At 38.2% G+C, this 19,695-nt stretch overlaps 1 long non-coding RNA gene across 1 annotated transcript; it reads left to right on the top strand.

Moving 5' to 3' along the window:
• The first annotated feature begins 2,554 nt into the window (after positions 1-2,554).
• Positions 2,555-18,051, top strand: LOC130455484 (uncharacterized). The gene is made up of 3 exons (XR_008913481.1): positions 2,555-3,042; positions 16,484-16,639; positions 17,937-18,051. It is a non-coding gene; the product is annotated as an uncharacterized LOC130455484 (long non-coding RNA).
• The last annotated feature ends 1,644 nt before the right edge of the window (positions 18,052-19,695 follow it).

Below are 19,695 nucleotides of genomic sequence, written 5' to 3'. Positions count from 1 at the left end.
CCCAGAGTCACACAGCTGGGAAGTGTCTGAGGCCACATTTAAACCCAGGACCTCCCATCTCTAGGCCTGGCTCTCAATCCACTGAGCCACCCAGCTGCCCCACCCCCCACCCCCACAACACACTATATTTTAAGAGAACAGAATTCAAAATTTAGAGGTATGTGGGGAGTGGAGGAAATGTTTTAAGAAGAGGTGAGATCCCATGAAATAGAATTCCATAAAGTAAGTTATATTGTTATGGGAGGCCTTGATATTATATGGTTCAGGAGGGCACCCACTTAAAGAATTACCCATGAATCTTTAAAAATAAAAGAATTTATTGAGTAAATGGCCAGGAGGCAGGTGCAAGTGGTCTGCCTCCAGTGGGAGAAGGGGACCAGGATTTTTACAACTTAGAGGAACATAGATTACAAGACCCGAAAATAAAGGTGAAGAGGGGGACAAACTAGGAGGATTAGGTGACATTCCCATTTCACCATGTGCCCTGGTGTCTGGGGTAGAAGCACAGATATACGTTGTTACAGAGGTCCATCCAGCAGCCTCTCTGAGGACCCAGGGTTGTCTGCCCAAGGGTGGCATCAGGGTCGGATAAATGAGATGAGACGAGACACACCATGCATTCAGCCCACGTATGCAGGCATCACATACAGTGCTCTGCCAGAGTACCATGGTACACTTATTATATAGGGTTTTTGGTACATATACATAATCAATTCTCTATGTATATGACATTCTACAGTTTGATTGGATATTATCAAATCACCTAAATAACACTCTTGTGATGTTACTACAACAAGGAATTCTGTGACCATTTACTAGGTTTCTACAACACTCTGTGATAGATATGATTAATGTGAATTTTGATATTTAAATAGGTTGGAGCAAGGGAAATATATTCCCAATTATTCAAATACCCAAGTCAATTGGGTTTTATAGAGATTTTAATTAACAATACAATGAGTAATCAAAGAGAGAAAGAGAGAGAGAGAGAGAGTAAGAAAGGAATAAGTATGAAGGGCCTCAAGCCAATATGGCCTAGACCTGAATCTTAAAAGAGAAATCAGTCAGTTTTTTAACACTCACCACAAGGTCTGACTAAACAAGGATTCTAGTAACACCAGGCCAGCGTCCTTCCTCAAAGAGTCTTCCAGCCAGAGATTGTTTCAAAGGGCCTCTCTCAAGAGCCTCCAGAGCTCCTACCCCAGAGGGACAGAGACCCTCAGAGGAGCTCCTCAAGGAGCTCTCCTCCAGAATGAGAGTCAGAAATTGAGATTCTTCTCAGAATGAGCTCCCTCAGAATCAGATCTAGCTCTTCTCTGAGCTCTTACTTTTAATGGCAAAATCTCCTATGTCACCTCCCCTAAGTCCTTACATCTACCAATCACAGTAGATGTTTTCCAAAGGACCGCCCATTTTGAATTCACAGCTGAGTAGTTTTAATCTCTTTAGTAAGTCAGGAAAAAATGCTGCTGTGTCGACAAATTTCATTAAGAAAAAACCTCTGAATAAGTTATCACCCTTTTAGGTTTAAAGTAGTTTACAAGTTGCCCCACCTTTATAGGTACTTAGTATCCCATTGTATCAATTCTAAAACAGTCATGACTCAAAGAACTTCCTGTCCCTTCCATAAGCATGGGTCAAAGCACTTTTATTGTTCTCAAGGAGCTCTCTGTCCTAAAGCAGTCCTAAGTAGGGTGGAGTAGGGATATTCCCAAGGCAAGGAGCCCTCACATTCAAGTAGAATTCTCACTATCTGCTAGGGAATTTTTTTAAGTAGAAGATTCCCCAATGGGGGAAACCCCTAACATTCATAAGTCTGAGAAATTTTGAGGTTTACAGAATACAGCCATTTGTAGGTTAGTACCCCTTGACCTGCTGAGAGGATCATTGTGCTTTTGGTCAGCTTTCACTATCCATCATAATTGCTTGGGAGATGAACAACAAAACTTATTCGTATCTAGGTGTGAGGACTTAAAGCAGATCAATTTTAGGGTTTTCCTCAATTTACAAGTTCTGTTTTTCTTGAGTTACTTTGAAGTGCCTAGCAACAACAGATTCATTCATAACTGTAGGACAAGATTCATTATAGTATTGGATCTTTCAGCTGGTATTTATTGTAGGGCCTTGGAGCATATCTTGTGCTTGAAAAAGGAAGGGTCATGGGCAGTAATCTTTGGGCTTTTATTCTATAATTGCAATCTTTTTGGGGTAATTAAAACCTAGGGGGCTTAAAGTAGGGTATATATTTATTGATCCTATAAGTATTTGCTCTCATGTTATTTCTCCTGTATTGGGGAGAAAATAATAATCATAAGTCTACTAGTGGGGAAAATTTGGGGAAAGAAGTCACAAAGGGGGATTAGCAGGGGGCCCTCATTCTGGGGTCAGCTTTGCTGACCTTCCTTCTTGGGGACCGTGTCCTTATCAATCAGTCAGGGTATGATGGCCTCCAGCACATTGTGACATATTAAGTCCAGATCACAGAGGTGGGTGAGTTGCATATCTCAGAGAACCTAGTGGTGTTTGAGGAGCAAGATAAAGGTATACAGTCATGCTAAAACCCTTATTATAAAACTAGGGGAAATGCAGGGAAAAAGAAGGAAATGTATCTCTCTGAGAATCCTTTCTTTAGGCAGTTGTCTTGTTGGTTGCACCAATGCTGGTTTTCTTCTGCCACCAGCATTCCTAGGGTCCAGGATTGAGGAATTCCTCACATACTCTTTTTTACTTCGGATTCCTCTAGATTCTTGGATTCTCCCAGGGGACCCTGCACCCACATTCCAATTCCAGGAAGTTTGGGAAATTGTAAAATGAAATTATTATGACCCAAAGAGAAATGATCTCAATGAGGAGGGGAAAAAAAGGAATTATCTAAAGATACCAATGCAGATGCACATAGAGAGAATTCACTAACCAACTTGGATTTTAAAAGATTTGTTCAGAAGATGAAAGCAAGAGAAGGTAATAGAAGATGAATAAAAAAGAATGATCCTGCAGGAGAAGTGTTGGGTATGCTGAAAAGTTCAGAATTTTCTGAGACTGGTAAGGAAAAGCAAAGATTTTAAGAGAGAGTTTCTTTTATATACTGAGGAAAGAGGAAGATCCAAGAAGGGAAAGACTGCTACTGTAGGCAAATTGACAATGATAAATAAGTAACAACAGAGGAATGCTTTGTTTCTATTTTCTCTATCAAGAAAACAAAAGAATAATAGGCTAATAGAGAATTGATTCTTTTTAAATTTTTTTTAATTTTAATTTTATTTAGTCAATTTAGAACATTATTCCTTGGTTACAAGAATTATATTCTTTCCCTCCCTCCCCTCCCCCCACCATATCCATTCCACTGGGTATTACATGTGTCCTTGATCAAAACCTATTTCCGTATTGTTGATGTTTGCACTAGGATGATCATTTAGAGTCTACATCCCCGGTCATATCCCCTTGACCCATGTAATCAAGCAGTTTTTTTTTTCCTTCGGTGTTTCTACTTCCACAGTTTTTCCTCTGAATGTGGATAGTGTTCTTTCTCATAGATCCCTCCAGGTTGTTCAGGATCACTACATTGCTACTAATGGAGAAGTCCATTACATTCGACTGTACCACAGTGTATCAGTCTCTGTATACAATGTTCTGGTTCTGCTCCTCTCACTCTGCATCAATTCCTGGAGGTCATTCTAATTCACATGGAATTCCTCCAGTTCATTATTCCTTTGAGCACAACAGTATTCCATCACCAACATATACCACAATTTGTTCAGCCATTCCCCAATTGAGGGGCATCCCCTCATTTTCCAATTTTTGCCCACCACAAAGAGCACAGCTATGAATATTCTTATACAAGTCTTTTTCCTTATTATCTCTTTGGGGTACAAACCCAGCAGTGTTATGGCTAGATCAAAAGGCAGACAGTTTTTTATCGCCCTTTGGGCATAGTTCCAAATTGCCCTCCAGAATGGTTGGATCAGTTCACAACTCCACCAGCAATGCATTAATGTTCTAACTTTGCCACATCACCTCCAGCATTCATTACTTTCCATAGTTGTCATGTTAGCCAATCTGCTAGGTGTGAGGTGATACCTCAGAGTTGTTTTGATTTGTATCTCTCTGATTATAAGAGATTTAGAACACTATTTCATGTGCTTATTAATAGTTTTGATTTCTTTAACTGAAAATTACCTATTCATGTCCCTTGCCCATTTATCAATTGGAGAATGGCTTGATTTTTTGTACAATTGATTTAGCTCTTTGTAAATTTGAGTAATTAGACCTTTGTCAGAGGTTTTTGTTATGAAGATTGTTTCCCAATTTGTTGTTTCCCTTCTAATTTTGGTTACATTGGTTTTGTTTGTACAAAACTTTTTTAATTTGATGTAGTCAAAATTATTTATTTTACATTTTGTGACTCTTTCTAACTCTTGTTTGGTTTAAAAATCTTTCTTTTACCAAAAATCTGACATGTATACTATTCTGTGTTCACCTAATTTGCTTATAGTATCCTTCTTTATATTCAAGTCTTTCACCCATTCTGAGTTTATCTTGGTGTAGGATGTGAGATGTTGATCCAAGCCTAATCTGTCCCATACTGTTTTCTAATTTTCCCAGCAGTTTTTATCAAATAGTGGATTTTGGTCCCAAAAGCTGGGATCTTTGGGCTTGTCATAGACTGTCTTGCTGAGGTCACTTACCCCAAGTCTATTCCACTCATCCTCCTTTCTGTCTCTTAGTGAGGGAGGCCTGAGCAGGAAACAGCCTGGCCTTGGAAGTTCAGAACCACAAATATGCCAAGATCCCAGCTGCAGTGGGTACCAGATTAGAATTTAGAGGCCAAGAAGACCCCAGTAACATAAAAATGTCAAGGTTCCAAGAATAGTATGTAACAGATAAGGACTGAGGGGAGCCATACATGTAGGCAACGTTCCAACAACGGTATGTAACAGATAAAGGACTGGAAGGGGGGCCATACATGCTGGAGGGTATTTAAGGCCCAGCCTTCAGGAGGGAACTCAGAACTCTCTTGGCTGAGTTTCCACTGGTGCGCGCCAGTACAATAAACGACCCTCTTGCTTGATTGCATTGTCTACAGTCTTCCTTGGTGGTGGGTGAAAACCCAGACCCTGACATTAGCCAGTACCAAATTGTTTTGATGACCACTGCTTTTTTTTTTTAAACATTATTTTATTTGGTCATTTCCAAACATTATTCATTGGAAACAAAGATCATTTTCTTTTCCTCCCCCCCCCCCCACCTCTCCCATAGCCGACGCATGATTCCACTGGGTATCACATGTGTTCTTGATTCAACCCCATTTCCATGTTGTTGGTATTTGCATTAGAGTGTTCATTTAGAGTCTCTCCACAGTCATATCCCCTCCACCCCTGTAGTCAAGCAGTTGCTTTTCCTCAGTGTTTTTACTCCCACAGTTTATCCTCTGCTTGTGGATTGTGTTTTTTAGATCCTTGCAGATTGTTCAGGGACATTGCATTGGCCCTAATGGAGAAGTCCATTACCTTCGATTGTACCACAATGTATCAGTCTCTGTGTACAATGTTTTCCTGGTTCTGCTCCTTTCACTCTGCATCACTTCCTAGAAGTTGTTCCAGACTCCATGGAATTCCTCCACTTTATTATTCCTTTTAGCACAATAGTATTCCATCACCAACATATACCACAATTTTTTCAGCCATTCCCCAATTGAAGGGCATCCCCTCATTTTCCAATTTTTGGCCACCACAAAGAGCACAGATATGAATATTCTTGTACAAGTCTTTTCCCTTATTATCTCTTTGGGGTACAATCCCAGCAGTGCTATGGATGGATCAAAGGGCAGACAGTCTTTTATTGCCCTTTGGGCATAGTTCCAAATTGCCCTCCAGAATGGTTGGATCAATTCACAACTCTACCAGCAATGAATTAGTGTCCCTACTTTGCCACATCCCCTCCAGCATTCATTACTTTCCATAGCTGTCATGTTAGCCAATCTGCTAGGTGTGAGGTGATACCTCAGAGTTGTTTTAATTTGCATCTCTCTGATTATAAGAGATGTAGAGTACTTTTTCATGTGCTTATTAATAGTTTTGATTTCTTTGGCTGAGAACTGCCTGTTCATGTCCCTTGCCCATTTATCAATTGGAGAATGGCTTGATTTTTTGTACAATTGATTTAGCTCTTTGTAAATTTGAGAAATTAAACCTTTGTCAGAGGTTTTTATGAAGATTGCTTCCCAATTTGTTGCTTTCCTTCTGATTTTAGTTACATTGGTTTTGTTTGTACAAAAACTTTTTAATTTGATGTATTCCAAATTATTTATTTTGCATTTTGTGACTCTAACTCTTGCTTGGTTTTAAAATTTTTCCTTTACCAAAAATCTGACATGTATACTATTCTGTGTTCACCTAATTTTCTTATAGTTTCCTTCTTTATGTTCAAGTCATTCACCCATTTTGAATTTATGTTGGTGTAGGGTGTGAGGTGTTGATCTAAACCTAATCTTTCCCACACTGTCCTCCAATTTTTCCAGCAGTTTTTATGAAATAGTGTATTTTTGTCCCAAAAGCTGGGTTCTCTGGGTTTGTCGTATACTGTCCTGCTGAGGTCACTTACCCCGAGTCTACTCCTTTCTGTCTCTTAGCCAGTACCAAATTGTTTTGATGACCGCTGCTTTATAATATAGTTTGAGTTCTGGAACTGCAAGTGACCACTGCTTTATAGAATAGTTTGAGATCCAGGATTGCAAGGTCACCTTCCTTTGAATTTTTTCCATTATTTCCCTAGATATCCTTGATCTTTTGTTCTTCCAAATGAACTTTGTTATGGCTTTTTCCTAATTCAATAAAAAAAGTTTTTTGGTAGTTCAATGGGTATAGGCACTAAATAAGTAAAATTAATTTGTTTAGGATTGTAATTTTTATTATGTTAGCTGGTCCTACTCATGAGCAATTGATGTTTTTCCAATTGTTTAGATCTAGTTTTAATTGTGTTCTGTTCATATAGTTCCTATGTTTGTCTCAGCAGATAGATTCCTAAGTATTTTATATTATTTAAGGTGATTTTGAATGGAATTTCTCTTTCTAATTCTTGCTGCTGAGATGTGTTGGAAATATATAGAAATGCTGATGATTTGTGTGTTTATTTTGTATCTTGCAACTTTGCTAAAGTTGTTGATTATTTCCACTAGCTTTTTAGTTGATTCTCTAGGATTCTTTAAGTAGACCATCATATCATCTGCAAAGAGTGATAGCTTGGTCTCTTTATTGCCAATTTTAATACCTTCAATTTCTTTTTCTTCTCTAATCGCTGTTATGGGTGAGAAGGATACCCCTTGGGGTTCGGGAAGGATACCTTTTGCAAGCATGCAAGACTCCAAAACTTAGCTTAAAAACAAAAAGAGATTTATTAATTTAGAAAGTAATGTTGAGAGTGGCCAGGGGGATAGCAAGGTGGAACAGCAAGATGGGGAGCAGTTCCTTGGGAGGACAACATGAAAGGAAAGACTGTTCCTCCATGGGGACATGGGTGGAAAGGCTGTCCCCTAGAAGACATGAATCCTGGGGTTTATATATTCTTTAGATACTATGTCCTGGTGTGAATGTGAAGCTCTCTCAGAGGGGAGAGAAGCTTTAAGGTAGGAAGATAGAGATAGGATAGAAATTTTAGATACCACGAGGGGGATGACAGAGTCGAAGTAGAGATATGAGGTGGCCAGAATGAGTCTTTATTAATCTTTCATGAGCCACAGCTAAGCTCTGATCAAAGGACCCTTCCGAAGGCTTTTACCAGTCCAGAGATCCACATTTAATACCACACAGGTCAGAGAGATGAATAGAGAAAGATTAAAGATGGAGCTTGGCCAGAGGCCAAGCTCCTGCAAGGACAGCCATCAGCTAGCCTGAAAGAGAAAAAGAGAGAGGCGGAGCTTGCTGGGCTACTTATACCCTTTGATACACAGTACATAGGGATGACCCTCATTGGTTAATGACAAGGCATAGGTGTGGTTTCTCTTAACCAGGCGAGAACAAAGAAACTTGTTTTCCCGCCTAACCTGGGGGAAGCTGGTGTCAAGGGTCAGAGGCCTTCCCAGCCATGTGCAATACTGAGCATGCTCAAGACTGAGCATGCTCTCTTTTAAGGCAATCTGCACATACCAACTGTTCCCCTTGTCCATAGCTAGGGGTGGATTGCTACAGAATGTGACCTATAGAATGTTAGTCCCTCAGGCATTTGGTGGGTGATGTGGTCTTCTGACTGGGGCCTGCCTGGAGGCATAAATGTGAATGTCCTTTGTTCTTTGTCCTTTGTCTTTGCTCTTTTGTTCTTTGCTCAAATGTTCTTTGTCCATCTTAAATCTAGAGGACAAAAGAGGGTAAACATCTCAGGACCCTGGGGTCATTGGGTGTTTCTAGGTTAAGAGTCACAAGGATGCAAAGGCAAGGGAGTTTCCCTGATAATAGTTTGCCTGGGTTTCTGGGTGTCCATGTCAATCACTACAGCTAGTGTTTCTAGTACAATGTTAAATAATAGAGGTGAAAATGGGCATCCTTGTTAGAGAATTGATTCTTAAAGTAAAAAGACAATAAGAGAATATTAAATTGCCTTTTATGTATGCTAGTGAATGCCTAGTAGGTGCTGGGCACTGTGCTAAGAGCTTTAAAAAAAAATATATATATATATATATATTTTTTTTTTTTTAAATTTTTAACCCCTTACCTTCTGTCTTAGAATCTATATTAAGGATCTATTCCAAGGCAGAAGAGGGGTAAGAGGTAGGCTGAATTGCCTGAATTGGTTAAGTGATTTGCCCAGGGTCACAGTTGGAAGTGTTCTGAGGCCAGTTCAGAACTTCTTATAAATATTATCTGATTGGATCTTCACAAACAGTCCTGGGAGGTAGGTGCCATTATGATTCTTATTTTACAGTTGAGGAAACTGAGTCAGGCAGTAGTCAAAATAACTTGCCATGGATCACACAGCTAATAAGTGTTTGAGACTGAATTTGAATTCAGTTCTTTCTGACTCTGGGCCTAGCTCTATCCACTGAGCCACCAGCAGCCTGCTGATAGCTGCAAAATCACAGAGATTCCCCAACAGACAAGGATTAGAAAGATATGAGCAAATAGTTTCCAAGAGAAGAATTATACATTTTAAACAATTATAGGAAAGAATATGATAAATGATAATGATGATATAAGTGATAAAAATGATAAAATGATAAATGATTGATAAGTCAAAAATTAAAAAAAGAAAAGAAAAACAGCCTTGAGATTTTACTTAACACTGAGGAATTACATTCCCCAATCCCTCACACCCCCCCACACACAGTTGATTGTTCCACAATATTGCTGTTTCTGTTTCCAATGTTTCCCTAGTTCTGCATCAGCTCATGTAGGTGTTTCCAGCTCTTTCTGAAATCATCCTGTTCATCATTCCTTATAGGACAATTGTATTCCATCATCATATACCACAATGTGTTCAATCATTCTGCAATTGATGAATATCCCCTCAATTTCCAGTTCTTTGCTACCACAAAAAGAGCAGCTATAAATATTTTTGTACAAGTAACTGACCATACCCTTTGACTCAAAGATTGTAAAGGCAGCTAGATAGTGCAGTGGATAGAGCTGTGCTCAGAATCAGAAAGAACTGAGTTCAAATTTAGCTCCAGACAAGTATTAGCTCTGTGACCTTCGGCAAGTCATTTAACCCTGCCTCATTTTTCTCAACTGTAAAATGGAGATAATAACAGCTTGCAGAATTGTTGCAAGGATCAAATGATATAATATTTGTAAAAAGCACTTAGCACAATGCGTAGCACAGTAAATATTTATTCTCTTCTCTTCCTCCAATGTTGACCCAAGGAGTCAATAGCAAAAATACAAGGCTCATATAGACTAACATTTTATAGTAGGGTTTTTAGGGGTAGAAAAGAACCAGAAACAAACTAGGCAGATGCTCATTAATTGGGGAATGGTTAAACAAATTAAAGTACATGAATGTAATGGAATATTGTGCTATAAAAACTCATTAGTGTGACAGATAGAGTAACTTGGGGGAACTTAAGAATGCCCATTAAAGTAAGCAAGATGGTGGAAAAACCATACCTATAATGACCACAATAACATAAATGAAAAGAACAGCAAAAACAATCCAAATTGAATGTTGTGTAATTATAATGAACAAGTTTAGCACCAAAGAAGAGATAGGAGAAGGCACTTCACAGCATTCCTTTGTAGCAGCTGTAGTTATAGGTCCAGGCATGTAGAACATTGCAAATAATTTCAGATTTTTTTCTTTGTACTCATTAGTTTTACAGTATTGTTTTCCTTCTTCTCTCTCACCCTCCCACCTTAACAAAAAATTCTTTCTTTTTGGGATGATTCTCTGGAAGGAAGAAGAAGAAGGGGGAAATCTGGGCAATGTAAAAATAAGATATAACTATAAAAATCTTTTTTTTTTTTTAAAAGAGTAAAGGTCATAGAGGACAAGAAAGGTACTATATGGCTGGAGAAAGGAAAATCTTGTCCTGATTTTCAAAAAAGGAAAAGTAAGTGGAATCTGTGAACTATAGGCCAGTAAACTTGATTGATTCCTGGCAAAATTCTAGAATCTAGTATTAAAGAGTTCATTAGTGAATACTAGATGTTGCCCTTCTGTAATTTAGTGCTCCCAGTCACTCCAGTGGAAGGACCTATGTTAATTACCCAGCATGGTAATTGAATTAGTCTTATGTAATATATGAATCACTCATTGATTGAACTCATGGCTACTGCAGTAACTTTCTGACACATGCTTATGCGTGTGGAAGTATGTAAAATAGCCAAGTACTGTGAGTTTGGAAAAATAACGTCTCCTCGGAAAAGTAAACTTTGAGACTGTTAACTTGGAAATAAACACACAACTACCAAAGTAGTCAGAAAATCCCAAGTCTTCAATCAGGAACAGGGATAGGTTCAGTATTCAGGCACTTCACAGAGCCCAGTGCCAAAATCTACAAGAGGCCTGCACCCTAGGGACTCTGGGGACATATCCCTGGGAGAAGGCACCTCGCTAGATGCCAGCTCCCAAGAGGCACAGAACTTGGGGGTCTTTTATACCTTCTGGAGAACTAGGTAGAGCAAGCATTCATAGACAAACTGCAAGCGGGCTGTAAAATGGTTTGCAGTCAGCCTCAGAGGTATCTGGGAGCAGTCAACTATAACAATTACAAAGGGAAAGGACCATACTAAGAGCTGGGCTTCCCAGGAGACCTTTAACATAATAAGAGAAGCCTCTAAAACAAATAAAGGCACTCATACTAGGGTTCCCAAATAGTTTTACAGTCTATAGTTCAAACCAAAACAAGTGTGCCTAGTAAAGGGGGTTTCTTAAAAGGGGTAAAATTGAGGCACCTAAATTTCCCAAGACCAAGGAAACAGCTAAAAGTTGTATAGATAGCAACAGAACCTCCTGTTCTATTATTTCTCCTTCTTAACAGTAACAACAGATTTTTAAAAATATTTCTTTGTGTTCCTACGGGCTTCACAGAGTGTCATGTATATATATATATATATTATGTTAATATATATATATATATGTGTGTGTGTATATATATATATATGTGTGTGTGTGTGTGTGTGTGTGTGTGTGTGTGTGTGTGTATAGCAGGCACTTCATAAATACTTTTCCTATAATTTTGTGTGTGCTTATTTCATACTTTCTTGTATAAGATTTTAGATATAGATATAGACCTAAGAGATTTTTTTAGTCTATTTTCTTATTTTCTTTTCTTACTATTTTTTCTTTTATTTTACAGATGAGGAAACTAAAGCCCAGAGAATGTGTTACTCATCTGAAGTTCTATAACATCATAGCTAAGATCTGAACCCAGAGTTTCTGATTCCATATCCATATCTGTATCATATGGCTTCATCTGTTTTTATCTTTTGTCCCCTGATGTCCTTGAAAGTAAAACATGAGTCATATAGTATTCATCTCCACAGCCATGTCCTAAAGGTTTTCATCTCTTCATCTCTTAGCTTCTGCCCTGGAAGCTATCCAGATTGGTGACTGCCTTCCTCATCTTCTCCCATTTCAAGGAGGTGCCAGCTATGCCTCATTATACTTCCTATACCCTAACCATCTTTTCAATAACCTCACCAATCACTTTGCACCCTTTGCCCTTTTCAGTTCTGGAACCATTATCAAGTCAGTTGCCATTGTCCCTAGAAAGGGGGACATCAGTATATTCCCCTAGGGCACACTCATTATCCCTGAAACTTTCTGGGCCAAAGTACTCCTCTATGATCATACCTCCCCTATGTTTGTGGTTTCCTCCTATTAGAATGGAAGCTCTTGGAAAACAGACTGTTTTTGTGTTGTTATTTGCAGCACTTAGTACACTGTGGTTTATCATAAGTGCTTAATTAATGCATCATTCATATCTATCTTTTGTTAAATTTAAATTGTGGTTGGACTCAATATATACATTAGGTGGTCACCAGGGATTTAATTCTAAATCCCAAAATGAATTACTAAAGTAAATGGAATTTTATAGTAGTTTATTTATAATATTTACAATAGAAGGAAGATATTAAGGAGAGAGAGAGGGAGAGAGAGACAGAGAGACAGAGAGAAAAAAAACTCTGGCTTCTTCTGATACAAGTTAGAATTTCTAAGCCCTAGCCAGGAGAAGAGAGTCTCAAGAAGTTGGGCCTTTCTTGGAGGCTTCATGCCTCCAGAAAGGTGGAGTCACTAAGTTAGCTTTTCACTCACCAAGGGTAACAGTCTAAAAGAAGTCTGGGTGTCTGTATTCCAGTCGCTTCTCTGAGTCAGTGCCCGAATGTCCAAATGAATCTCCAAATCTACGAATGTCCGTCTTCCCTTCAGCTCCGAGTAACTGATCCTTCACTCCAAGCCCAGGTGACCCTACTCTGTCCAATTCATCCAAATGTCTGAATCCAAATGCCTCTTCAGTCTTTTTTTCCCTCTATTTAAAGAACTTTTTCTCTTGTGTCACCTCCTCTAAATTTTCACATCTACCAATCATAGCAAATGCTTTTCTCCAGGACTGTCCATTCTTTAGTTCTCACCTTCTTTGGTTAGACTATATCTTTTTTGGGTTACTTAACACCTCTTTGTAGTTCACCTTTTGTAGTTACTTAACACCTTTTTGTGGTTAATTCACTTTTTGTAGTTACTTAACACCTTTCTGTAGTTAAAATCTAAAAATAGATTGTAGCTTACAATTCTAGTTTCACTATAAAGGAAGAGCTAAATACCTTCATTGTTACAATCAGGAGATTACAATTTTATCTAGGAGATAGCTAAATCCAATCTTCACACTTTGTACTGTGTAATTAATTTCTGTACCCTTGAACAATTCCCAGCATCCCGCTTTCTTGCTCATTTTATGTGCTAATGTAGGGAGGATATAAGTATGGTGGAGCCCTGCCTCTTGCTCTCTTTTCTTCCTGTAATGGTGGTGACTTGCCAGTGGACAGGCAAGGAGGGTTTGGAAGTGGGGTGCTGGGAATCATATTTCAAGGGTACAGAAACTAATTACACAGTATCCTTATAGTAAATTCAATTCAGGAAACATTTATTGAGTACTTACTATATGTCAGACATTGTGCTAAGCACTAGGGGCATGAATATATGAAAAAGAAAGATAAACCCTGATCTCAAAGAGTGTAGAAGCTAATTGACACAACTGACACAAAAAGAGGTTATAAGGGGATGGGGCACCAGAGAGAATCTTATTCCATGCAGTTAAAGTCAGGCAGTACTACAGGAAGTCTAATTTCTGCCTAAGATTGTTGAATTGAACTGGGGCTCTCTGAGCTATGCAACTTGGTAAAAACTTGGCACACATGTTGCCTTGGCAACTTTTCTTACATAAATTTTGGAGCCTTTTTTTGTTTTGTTTTGTTAGTCAGCCCAATAAATCAGTCCATCAATAAAAAACAAAAGTCCCATGGACAAGCTAATTCTATTATAGGCCACTTTCTTCACCCCCATCCTGGTGATATTCCAAGTATTAAATGGGTAGAAAGAGCCAAATAGAAAATCAGTAAAGATGCCAAAGAGTTGTGGATTGGAAGCAGCTTTTGATGGAATCCCTGGACTTCAGTTTAAAAAATGGGGGGGAAGGAAAAGAAAGAAAGGGAGAAAATGACTTTGTTGAATTCCTGAGGCCATCTGAATTTCCTGGATTAGTGTTAAGGTCATTAGTCAGACATGGGAATTGAGAAGTCTCTCACTGCTGCCCAACTCCATGACCTATTCACAATCCAGAGTTAGAGAGAACAAAAATACAAAGGTTGGCACAATCTGACCAATACATTGGCAGCAAGTCATTTACTCTCCTTTGAGACTGTAGCTAGCAACTGAGTAGCTGAATTTTAAAAGATATGAAAGAAATTGAAGAATAAGAATCATATTCTTGAATTTACACTTCTGGTATCAGTACAGGTTAACTGCCACTTAAAAGGTCTTTTGGAGTATGAGATGGAGTTGGTCTGTAGCTCTTGGAGACTGTGCCTTTAAAGAGTAAGTTCTTATAGGTCCTACTGAAGTGGAAAACCTTCAAGTATGAGCCTAGGAATAAACCATATGTCTGTCATCTGAGGACTAGCCTAGTTCAATGTGGAGAGATTTATTACCAATGGGTTGGGTAAAAGAACATTTTCTTTTCCAGTAGTCGTTTATGAATCAATCAACAAACATTTATTAAACACCAATTATGTACCAGGAGCTATGCTAGCCACCTGGAATACAAATATAGAGATTGAAATAATCCTTACTTTCAGTGAGTTTACATTCTAATGCAAGAGATAAGTTTATCTAAAAAATCATAAAGTTAATAAATACAAATATATACAATGCAGTTAAATACAAGGTAGTTTGGGAGAGTTACTTCATCTGTAAAATGAGCTGGAAAAGCAAATGGTATCTTTGTGTAGAATTTGAATTAATATCCAACACTCCAAGAATTATATTTTATAAAATTTATTAATGATCACTTGAATAAGAAGGAATAAAAAATGAAATAGATGTAAAAAAACCCAATTACCTAACAAAATTAAGACCATGTGACTAAGCTCTCCTGTTCTGATTACAGGAAGCAGAGAGTGAAAGGCAGGGCTATGCCAAATTTATATCCTCCCTAGTCAGCATGCAATGTGAACAGGAATATGGGATGCTGGGAATTGGAGTTCTAGGGTACAGAAATCAATTACACAGTCCCCCCTATGATTCCCATGGGAAATAAGCAGGTAGAAATCTCCCAGATTTACATTACTAGTTTTCCCATGGAATCAGTACACATAACCAATTACATCTCTAAAGATCTATAACTAGAGGTACATACAACATTGCACTTTCTAAGGGGAAATTACAATAATTTTTTAATAAGAAGGAAATAAAAGAGAAAGATAACAAAACCAATGCTTGCTAGGCACATTGACAAAAACCCAATTAGGGGGCAGTCCCTTTTGGCATAAGAGTATACTTTCAAATTAAATGCGTTCAATTCCCCACAGTTCAATTTCACTACATCCCAGAGTTCATTCTGGATCTTTTGGTGTAGTGTGAGGTTTCTGCAGGCATCTTCATGGTGCCTTCTCCAAAAAGTTCATTTTCTGGATTTGGGGAGGTAGCAAGTTTCTCACTCTAAAATTACTAAAACTAGAATTATATGCCAAGAAAACCCCAAATGGAAGAGTTGAACATGACTGAAAAAATAACTAAACAACAAAAGTTTGGGAGAGAGGGCTCTCACAATTGGAGGAAATCAGGAAAGCTTCATTTTGATATCTAATTTGAATCTTAAAGAAAGAGAGAGAAGCAGGTAGGTGGCTCAGAGGACAGAGAGCCATGCTTGGAGATGGGACATCTTGTGTTCAACACTGGCCTCAGGCATTTCCTAGTTATGTGTCCCTGGGCAAGTGTAAAATTGGAGATTTGAGCCTTGGACTCCAATCCCCAGAAGTCCTTGGCCACTTCCCAGAATTCTTTATAATCTCACTGAGATCCTAACCTGGGTGAGCTAAAAAATTTCTATTTAAACTGGTTGTAAAGCCTACCAGCCTCTCTTCCTACTGCTGCTTCCAAGGAGATGCGGCTCCCCACCTAGCAGGCAAGATGTGAGTGGTGGTGATTGGGCTCTCTGGGCCTAGGCACGTGCTTTTCTTATTTTGTATTTTCTCTAATTCTTAATCTTAAATAAACCTCTAAAAATATAATACTTCTAGCAGAGAAACTAAATTTAACTGCTACAGTTATGGGCGACCATGAAGGGATAAGAACTTCTCAAATAAAAAAAAAAAAGAAAGATAGCCTAGATAATGATTTCTAAGCCATGTTTCTCCAAGATGCTTTTTTAGAAAACCATCTTGATCAGCCCCTGCTGACAGCCATCCGATTCAGACTTTCTTGATTCAATATCTATCACCTAGTCCCAGCCCTTCTGGCCCAGCTACTGTTGCCTATAATCTGGACCTGTTTCATTCAGATCGCTCACCTGGTCTCCTCCCTGCCCACCCCGGCTGCCTGCTCCTGCTCCTGGCCTCTCTCTTGCTCACCTGGCCCAGCTGATCCCGGCCCAGCAACCCTGACCTCAGAGCAGACCGCTTATCACCCCAGGCCCAAGACTCACTTCTACCAGCTGGTAACAAAAACAAAAACAAAAACAAAAAAAACGGGGGTGGATCACAGAAGAGGGAAAAAAGGGAAAGAGGAAGGAGATTTTTCCAAACTGGAACTTATAACCATGACTGATTTAAAAGGATATCTTTTAACTATATTGATAATTTCATCTACCTCACATGTGATTCAGGGGAAAAATTCAGTTCCCTGCAATTTTGGGGAGGCAGCTGGGTGGTTCAATGGACTGAGAGCCAGGCATAGAGACGGGAGGTCCTTGGTTGAAATCTGGCCTCAGAGACTTCCTAGCGGTGTGGCCCTAGACGGGTCATTTAACCTCCATTGCCTAACCATTACCAATCTCCTGCCTTCTGACAATAGGCATCTAAATAGATAAAAACCCAAGGAACTTCAAAGAGACTGGAGATTATATTTTTAAAGCATTTCAGACTCCAATGGTTTATACAAATCTCTGTATTCTATTGCATTTTACTGTTTGTTTTGTTTATGGTTTAACTTTGTGATTTTAAGTTCATATATTACTGCATTCGATATTATTCTGTTACACTGAATCATTTTAATGTACTGAGTTTTAACTACTGTTATAGTCTGTTGCTTTCCCCCTATAACCATATTGAACAAATATCATTGTAATTAAGCCCATATTTTAAAAAAACAGGCTTTCTATTTTTGACTTTGTAAATTGTCACATAGAGGATAGATGGACTTCATCAGAACTGGTTACAATTGTATAACAACCTTTAGAAAATTTAATGTGATAAATATCTCAATTGATTTTAAGGGTTTTTTCTAGAAATGATTTTTAGAATTTTTTCTTAACAATCTCTGGTTATTTTGCCTGCCCCTAACATGTGGTATAAGGCCCATTCTAGTAGCTGAAGTGAATTACAATTATAACCCCAACCTTCTTGCATGTGAATGGAAGTTGGGCAGTTAATCTCAGGGCACTTGTAGCCCTAAAAAGCCTCCAAAAAAGGAGCATCTCTCATTTATACTCTTCAGCTCACTACTTTACTTCCACTAGAATGATATCTAGATTTCTTGATGATGTTCTTAACCCAAAATAAGTTTTACTTTGTTTAAAAGTGTTTATTACCAAGGTTGAAAGATTTGCTACATTTGCAAAAACTTGTGACAAATATCCATTGATTCATAGGCTTTTAAAATGCCATACAGCAACTTATGTGAAATATGATAGTGTGTTTGTTTGCTATTGTAATTAATTGGGCTATTGAGAATTTTGGGGATATTGATAACTACATATTTATACTACTGCTCAATTCATTTGCTTATACTCACAGTGGATCATGGCCAGAGATGAAGAGGAAATGGATCTCATTTTTGGTGAGAAAGCCTTGTATTCTATATTTCCTAGCTGACACAGTGTGTCAATGATTATAAGCTATATTTTTGAATTTTAAAAACTCTATTATATTTTTATTGCATGTGCAATATATTATTTCAGTTTTTAAATAATTTTTCTCTCCTTTTTTATATTAGAAGCACATGTCACCAGCATTAAGATTTTCTTTAACTTTTTTGATTTGCAGTAATATGTTTAAAATATATTTGCTATAATACTAATGCATGCCCCAAAAGCTTGAGACTATAAAAATGATGCCACTAATTATTTAAAAAAAATTATGGGACTGCTTAATAATTCTGTCTGATTCCAGGACAAGATACACACAAAAGAGCCATTGAACAGGGCCAAGGAAAAGCCAATCCAGGACGGATTGATGCACTCCCAAGTCAATGCAAAGATCTTGAACCTAGTATGAAGACTCAAAGTTACTATGTTTAATATTGTTACGACATAGGCTTTCCTTGTGTCCACACTCACTCTGAAAATACTGAAAAGATGAGTACCCCCAAACCTTGGCTCCTACCTGGCTCCTATAATCTTGTCCCTTTTCTGTCTTTCATAGTGGTAACTTTCTGTAGTCCTGGCTACTGACTGGGTAAATGCATCATTGCTTAGATCATTTTAATTGGGCCCTGATTCAAGGACCTGTTTTTAGATTTACTTTTCCTTTACTTAGAAATTTTACACATAAGACTTTGATAGTCTATATTTTCATCCAGAAATTTTCTTTTTTATTTGGATTTTTCTGATGTCTTTTTAATTTCTCTTACAAATTGATTCATATGCCTCATACCTCAGCCATGCATCCCTAAGTGATCCTGTATTTTCAATCACCCCTTAAATGGGGAAATGTAAAAATATTATTTTAAATTGCAAAGTTTAAATTCCTTTTAAGAAGAATTTTAGGTAAAGAAAGATACTACCTCTCCGAATCCAGAAACTGAACCATTTGGAGAAGACACCATGAAGAAGCCTCCAGACCACAAGCTGCACAAGAAGATCAAAATTGAACTTTGGATGTGATTGATTGAACATTTATTTGTATCTATACTTTCATGCCAAAGGGGACTTCCCCTAATTGGTTTTTTGTCAATGTGTCTAGCAATTGTTGGTTTTGTTTTTGCTTTTGTTTTTTTCCCTCTTATCCTCAAATTGTTGTAATGTTTAAGTTGATTGTTTTCATGATCCTTTTTGGGGAAACTTCAAACAGGAGAATGTAAAAATGGAGATTTGAGCCCTGGACTCCAATCCCCAGAAGTCCTTGGCCACTTCCCAGAATGCTTTGTAATCTCACTGAGATCCTCACCTGGGTGAGATAAAAAACTTCTATTTAAACTGGTTGTAAGCCTACCAGCCCCTCTTCCTACTTCCGCTTCCAAGGAGATGCGGCTCCCCACCTAGCAGGCAAGATGTGAGTGGTGATGAATGGGCTCTCTGGGCCTATGCATGTGCTTTTCTTATTTTGTATTTTCTCTAATTCTTAATCTTAAATAAACCTCTAAAATATAATACTTCTAGCAGAGAAACTAAATTTAACTGCTACACAAGTCACTTAACCCCCACTGCCTAGCCCTTGCCACTCTTCTGCCTTGGAACCAATATACAGTATTGATTCTAAGGGGAAGGTAAGGGAAGAAGGAAGGAAGGAAGGAAGGAAGGAAGGAAGGAAGGAAGGAAGGAAGGAAGGAAGGAAG

Source organism: Monodelphis domestica, chromosome 7 (genome assembly GCF_027887165.1).
Source record: "Monodelphis domestica isolate mMonDom1 chromosome 7, mMonDom1.pri, whole genome shotgun sequence".
In the NCBI taxonomy this organism is placed as follows: Eukaryota; Metazoa; Chordata; class Mammalia; order Didelphimorphia; family Didelphidae; genus Monodelphis; species Monodelphis domestica.
Note: the sequence above shows the minus strand (reverse complement) of the source record. Positions and strands in the feature narration are given on the sequence as shown.